The sequence below is a fragment of the Dermacentor silvarum genome, chromosome 2, assembly GCF_013339745.2.
Source record: "Dermacentor silvarum isolate Dsil-2018 chromosome 2, BIME_Dsil_1.4, whole genome shotgun sequence".
Taxonomy (NCBI): domain Eukaryota; kingdom Metazoa; phylum Arthropoda; class Arachnida; order Ixodida; family Ixodidae; genus Dermacentor; species Dermacentor silvarum.
The window spans coordinates 173,247,655-173,254,939 of record NC_051155.1 but is presented as its reverse complement, the minus strand read 5'-3'; the positions used below and the strand labels follow the sequence as shown (position 1 = coordinate 173,254,939).

The window sequence follows — 7,285 nt, the reverse complement described above, 5'->3', positions numbered from 1 at the left end:
CGGCGGCAAGCGTCAATATGACCATCTGGACCCGTTCAGCCTACATGACCGACGTAGAGTTTTCAGCGTCGTTTCTGCCTTTCCAAAACGTCAGTGCGCTGGCTGTGTGACGAGTTAGGCGAGCGCCCTTGTCTGCGGAGACTGCGTGGCGGGCATATTATGCTTTCCGAGCACAGACTGATGTGGACTAGGCTGCGGAGGAAAAGTTCTTGCGATCGCTTCGGCTCTCTCCTGTTTCAAGCGCTGCTCGTCCACCGCGCCCTAGCCCCAGGCCAGGTCCGGGTTCATCATCGGAGTACTGCCCTTACAAAATGAGTTTAGACTGTCTGTAGAATGTCTATAGACTTCTTCTAGACAACTTTGCCTTTCTATAGATTTGTTCTTTTGTTGATAAATAATCTATAGACTGTCTATAGACAAAAGTTGATAGGATTTTTATTTCTTTTTGTCTACTCACATTCTATAGACAGTCTATAGAAAGAAGTCAATAAGGTGTTTGTTTCTTCTTGTCTACTTGCTCTCTATAGACTATCTATAGAAAAAAGTCGATACAGACTCTATTTATTCTTGTTCATTCATTGTCTATAGACTGTCTATAGACAAAAGTTGATAGGATTTTTATTTCTTTTTGTCTACTCACATTCTATAGACAGTCTATAGAAAGAAGTCAATAAGGTGTTTGTTTCTTCTTGTCTACTTGCTCTCTATAGACTATCTATAGAAAGAAGTCGATACAGACTCTATTTAGTCTTGTTCATTCATTGTCTATAGACTGTCTATAGACAAAAGTTAATAAGATTTTTATTACTTTTTGTCTACTCCCATTCTATAGTCGGTCTACAGAAAAAAGTCGATAAGATGTCTGTTTATTTTTGTCTACTTCCTCTCTATAGACTATCTATAGCAAAAAGTCGATACAGTTTCTATTTATTCTTGCCCATTCATTGTCTATAGACTGTCTATAGACAAAAGTTAATAACATTTTTATTTCTTTTTGTCTACTCCCATTCCATAGTCGGTCTACAGAAAAAAGTCGATAAGATGTTTGCTTATTTTTGTCTACTTCCTCTCTATAGACAACCTATAGAAAAAAATTCGATACGGTCTCTATTTATTCTTGTCCATTCATTGTCTATAGACTGTCTATATACAAAAGTTAATAAGATTTTTATTTCTTTTTGTCTACTGCCATTATATAGTCGGTCTACAGAAAGAAGTCGATAAGTTGTTTGTTTCTTATTGTGATCTTCCACTCTATAGACTACGTATAGACCAAAGTCGATAGCGTGTCTATTTATTGTTGTTCATTCTGTGTCTAAGGACTGTCTATAGGCGACAGTCGATAAGGTGTTGATTATTTTGTATACGCCCGGTTTATAGATTTTCTATAGGCGAAAGTTGATAAGGTGTCTACTTCTTTTATCTATTCCCCGTCTATAAATTTAGTCTTGACAAAAGTCGTTAAATTGTATTTTTTGTCTATATTAGCGGTCTATACGCCGTTTATATGCAAAATTTTTTCTGTTTGCTATTTCTTTAGCCGATTGCCAGTTTATAGAATGTCTACAGAGAAAAGCAATAAAGGTCACCATGGCATCTCTGTCATTGAATTACGCAGTCCTTAATTGTTATTTTACCAGATGATTAGGTGTTTAAGAGTGTGCTAGCTCGCCGAGTTTCATCCAGTATTGCACTGGTTGTTAACATGTAACCTCTGGGCCCGGCACCTATAGTTAGTCGGGAATGCATCCCCAACGATAATTTTTCCTTGCGAACCACACGGAGGCGGCATATATACTTCTATGTGATTGAAATTATTTTTAATGGCTTCCTATATCCCCCCCCCCCACCCCCGGTGAAGGCTATAGGGTGGGATATCACCAAAGATCATGTTAACTCGAGCGAACAGACCGTATACCGATTGCGGTATGCTGTGAGATGAACTAAAGGACAGCCGATATTGTAAAAGTGTTATTGCTTCAGGTTTACTTGCCGTCTATAGACAAGAGTCGTTAAACTCGGCCCAACCCGTGTACGCTGTAACCAAGCGGAGTTACAGGCGGATAATACGGAGCTACGTTTGATATAAGCCACTGGGATTGAATATACTGCTGACATTTCTTTAAAGCCTTCTTGTAGAGTTTATTATAGACATGGTGTATATACTTCCGCATTTGTTCACCACATTATATGACCTCCGTAGTCGCTCTCGGCAATCCCAAGACAGTCTTACAGTTGTTTTTCATAGCATTACTTTTGCGGCAGTAAAATAAAGAAAGCAAAATGCCGATCCAATCATGTAAATAGAGGTTATGAATGCCAGTTTTAGCGAGAAGCGGATTACAAACAGGCATCATGCTAACAGCACAGAGACTTGTAATGTGTACAGCTGACAACGCAGAATTTGCTAGTGTGCGATGAACCGATGTCGTGTATGTGGTGTGCGCCTTATGTGTCGTCTGATTCTCAGATACTCTTTAGGTTCTCCCCATATCTAGGCTGCATCACTAACATCGGGTGGTTTTTCGCAGACTGATATCCCGCGCTATAAATTCATTAAAGCTTCTCGTTCACTTACAATGTGCGCTGATACTCTGAGCCCACCCAGTCCTTTCCAGGCGCTATATGCCTGTGCGGCCGAGCATATGCGTACGTCATTAGTGTATTGATTGCTTTGACATATCACCGGAACAGACTGCACTAACATGTGCGCAGCTAGGTATCCCATTTGGCGGTACGTTGAAAGCTATGCTAGAAATGCACTACATTACTCATCGTCGCTGGCCATAATGCTAGCGCCTGACGTGCGTGCTAACGGTTTTTACAAACACTGCGTTCATCCAAGTGTGCACTCCTGCTCCATGCGATAGCCCACAGCGTTTGTAATACAGCGCGCCAAGGCATTTCCTTTTTCCATGGAAAGAACTGAAAATGGAAGGTTAAAGCAACCGGTTTCGCGCGCATGGAACGCAGAGAGAGAGAGAGAGAGCGACAATAAAAAAAAAAAAGAAACGGGCAAAGGCGCTCAGATTTCTCGGAGCACGTACGCCGTCGCCGGCCGCAGCGCCTGCGCATGCGCAGCGGCAGCAACGGCGGCGCGCCATCTCTCCGCGTCGATTTGAATTCTCAACGGCTGCGCCAGGCAAGTCAACGCTTGTTGCTGCTGGTGAGCTGCCTGCACCTTGGTGTCTGTGTATTCGTCTCGACTTTGTGGCATCACACGTCAACTACACTGAACGGTAAGTTTTAGCGAAGATGTTTTCCGTCACTAGCTCATGACTAGGTGAGCGTATTTCGTAGCGCGAACCGGCTGCATGTAATGTAGGCGACTCGGGCGTAGTGTCGGTTTGTCGTTTGGTTTGTAAACGCGCTCGGGTTCTCGACTCTACTATAGGGAATGTTTAACGGCAAGCGATCGCTCGCGCTTGTTCATTTCACCGTCATTGTCAATGTCCGTGAAAAAGGAAATACACCATGTTTAACGTGGATACTGAGCAGAAATAAGCGCGGATTGTGTGTGTTAAGCGGCGTACTGTGGGCAGGTCTCGTTTTGTGGCGCTCGATCGGCGGCCATAAACGCTGCGCTGCCTGTCTAATAAAACTCATCTAAAGCGCTTTATGTATATACCTCGAAATTGTGCTAGAGTGACGAATTGTCTAAAAGAGACGTACTATCGCGATGGAAAGAAACGCGAACAGCGGAGCGCGTGGCCGAAGCATAACTGAAGGCATAGTGCGCGCCGTCCAGTCATCACCATGGACATGCGCGCATGTCCGGTTTGATTGCTCTGTGCGATGATGCACCCCCTATACTGCGATATTTTTGTTTCTGTTAGTACAGTTTGCGCTCTCATCATTACTGCGACGTCACCTTTTGTCGTTTTCAAATAAAAGAGAAGTAAAATAGAAAGAAAATATCGCAATATAGGGGGTGCATCATCGCACAGCGCAATCAAACCGGACATACGCGCCTGTGAATGGTGATGACTGGACGGCGCGCACTATACATTCAGTTATGCTTCGGCCACGCGCTCCGCTGTTCGCGTTTCTTTCCATCGCGATAGTACAGTTGAATAAATGCTAGCGTACTCAGATGAAAGGCCGTGTTTGCGGGTCATGCATCAGCAAGCCGCGTGTGCTGCCGTTTTCGTAAGTCAAAAGTCGGAGTATTTATGGGGCTCCTGGCAACCAGTATAAATATATATAACGCAAAAGCTTTCAGAGCACGAAACTCGCGATAAGCTCAGTCAATCGCAGCTTCGCAACTTAACCGAAAGAATTGGAGAACAATAAATTAGTGGCTCGGGGAAGCACGCTTTACACGTTTGAAACTGAAGCCATTGGGTTTGAGGAGAGTTTGAAGATTTTCTGTGCTGTGCTCGTGTTGCCATGAATTACGAACTTCGCCAAGCCCTTGTCAGCTTTATTAAACAAGTGATTCAACTCAGCTGAATCTAATAGTGCATTTCAAGTGACTGACGTGTCATTCTTTATAATTACAATTATGCAAGCATTAAACCACAATATTTTTTATTGCCCCTAAACAGCGGGTGTCATAGACTGCCAGGGAATTTTCATGAAAACAGCCAGGGAAAGCTTGGAAAAACATCAGGGAAATTGAAAATGACAACATAGGTATGCTGTCTTGTTATTTCCATACAATGTTTCCAGAGAATCGCTGTCTTAAACATATTTTTGAAGCATTTCAACTCCCCCCAAAAATTACAAATTGGTATCATTTTCTGAAAAAGAAATGAAAGTGAAGCATGCTGACATGGGACATTTCTTACTCAATCTTTTTGCATTGCCTAAGTGTCCTGAACCTCGAAACTCTAGAAAAATATACTTATGTTATAGAGCGCCTTCAATTATTTACTGTGATAGCATTCATTGTAATGACAGTTCAATTTTGTTTCCCAGGAGGTACATATGTGTCGTGCCACAACACAGAAAGTGCTCACGGGGTATTTCTGGTGCTCATGTGGTATACCTAACTTGCAACCGTGTCAGCATGCCCAAAAGATATGATTATCTATAGGAAACTAAGTGACCATATCAACACAATCAATCCATCTGCCTTCTATTGAAGTTATGGCCAATGATGTATCAGTTAAGAGTATAAGAAAGACATTTAAATGTGTATTAAGGAAAATAAATGACAATCTTTGTCATGATACGTTCAATACTCCAGTCACTCATTTGAGCATATTATTCCGCACGGGTATATTTAATTACCAGCCAAAAATGTAAACAGTCCAACTGTGTAGCCTAGTTTCAGCAATTAATATAGAGATCATTTGGGTTAATTAAGTACATTAATTTGTCATATGGGCTTGTCATAAAATATAACATACTGTTGCTGGCGCCAGCAGCAATTGTAACAGTTTAATTGTTCATCATACGGTAGAGTGAAACATTATGCGATGGTACTGTTTTGTATTGACAAGCAGCCATTAGGCATAGTTAAACCGTAATAAGGATTGACTTAAGTTGTTTGAGCGAATATATTAAGCTGCTTTATGAACGTACAAAGAATACACATTTGTTATTTTTGCCTCACATTGTTGTATCTACATATTTGCAGCATGCACCTGCAGCACCTTCGGAACGGCTCACACGAAGGTCAAGGCCAGCCAGGCAACCGTGCTTGCCAAGGGGAAGCAGCTTTAAATACGTAAATATTCTCTTTTGATGATAGCATAAGACATGCATTTTAATAAATTAATGTATTATATCGTTCAATAAAAACATTTAATTCAATATCGGTGCACTTGTTTTCTTTTTTGCACTACATGAGTCTGCACTTGTGGAATTGCTTGAAATATTTCTTTCTGCTACATATGAGAGTACAGCTGGTTCAGGATCATTATTAATCTATTAACATGAATGCATAAATGCAGATGGGAAGCAACAGGTGCACATGCATAATATACGTTCAAAATTTTGTTGCCGCCATATGTAAACAAAAATTTTAACTACCTTGTAGATAGATTTCATTCAAGCGAATGCATTGCATGCGACTAAACTTTCTTCAATGTGCAATTACACAAATGCTCATGCAGCTTTACATAATGATTCACGGCTGCATACATTTTAGATTTTTGACTGCTTCCATCTGCATGCATGCTTTTCTATGTACAGTTCCCTATGTATGTTCCCATATGCATACTGGATACAATAAATTTTTATAGACATTTCCAATAATCTGCTTATTAGCAAACCCCAGCAGCGAGTGTTTATGGAATAACATTGCCTGCCGAAACATAGTTAGAAAAATGTGGTGTATTATCTAGTATCTATGGTGTCCCAGTAATTTTAGCCAAGCTGGTCAATGAAAATGAAAGGTTAAAAACAACTCGGTGCAAGATATATGATCATAAAAAGACCTGAAGGTCAGACCTCTGAATTCAAGGCCGAATGCACGCCATAGGTCTTAAAATCGGATCTTATTGCACCGTCTTTTCTTAATATTATTTTTCATTGAACAGCTTCAGTAAATTTAAGTTAGCTGGGACACCCTGTAAAATTGTAAGGCTGAAGTCTATGGATTAGCTATAGACTGATCTACAGGAACTCTCTGTAGGTAGACTACCACATTCTACAAAAAGTGTAAGCTAGAAATGCACTACATTACAAATGACTATTACATAGACTGTCTATAGACTGGTCTATGTAATAGTCTATAGACGTTTGTAGATATTTTATAGACACGTATACAAAAGTAGAACTAAATGAGCCTATAGAATTTTGTCTATAGACATTCTGCAGACATTTGTTTACAAAAGTGAATTTTCATTGATCTATAGACCGTCTATAGTCAGTCTATAGACTCAAACATTTTGTAGACTGGTCTAGAAAAAGTGTATGGCCATAAGTCCATAGACTGTCTATAGACTGGTCTATAGGAATAGTCTATAGATAGTCTATAGACATTTGTCTATAGACATTCTATAGACTTATTTCTACAAAAGCAGAACTATATAAGCCTATAGACTTTTGTCTATAGACATTCTACAGACATTTGTCTACAAAACTGAAAATTCATTGATCTATAGACTGTCTATAGTCAGTCTATAGACTCAGACATTTTGTAGACTAGTCTACAATTAGTGTATGGCCATAAGTCCATAGACTGTCTGTAGACTAGTCTAAAGAAATGTCTACAAAAAGTCTGTTGACTTCATAGACAGATGTCTATACACTTTATATAGACTTTCTACAAAAATTTTTGTAAGGGTGGGGCACCTACGAGCACTTGGGGTTCAACCCGGGCCAACCAACCTGC

At 40.4% G+C, this 7,285-nt stretch overlaps 1 protein-coding gene and 1 long non-coding RNA gene across 4 annotated transcripts in view; one reads left to right on the top strand and one right to left on the bottom strand.

Annotated features, from left to right (window-relative positions):
* LOC119442134 (solute carrier organic anion transporter family member 74D-like) overlaps nt 1-7,285 on the bottom strand; it is a 57,042-nt gene that overhangs the window by 24,241 nt on the left and 25,516 nt on the right. The window lies entirely within an intron of this gene.
* On the top strand, nt 2,956-6,366 carry LOC125943227 (uncharacterized). Its single transcript, XR_007465661.1, has 3 exons — nt 2,956-3,239; nt 4,548-4,635; nt 5,585-6,366. It is a non-coding gene; the product is annotated as an uncharacterized LOC125943227 (long non-coding RNA).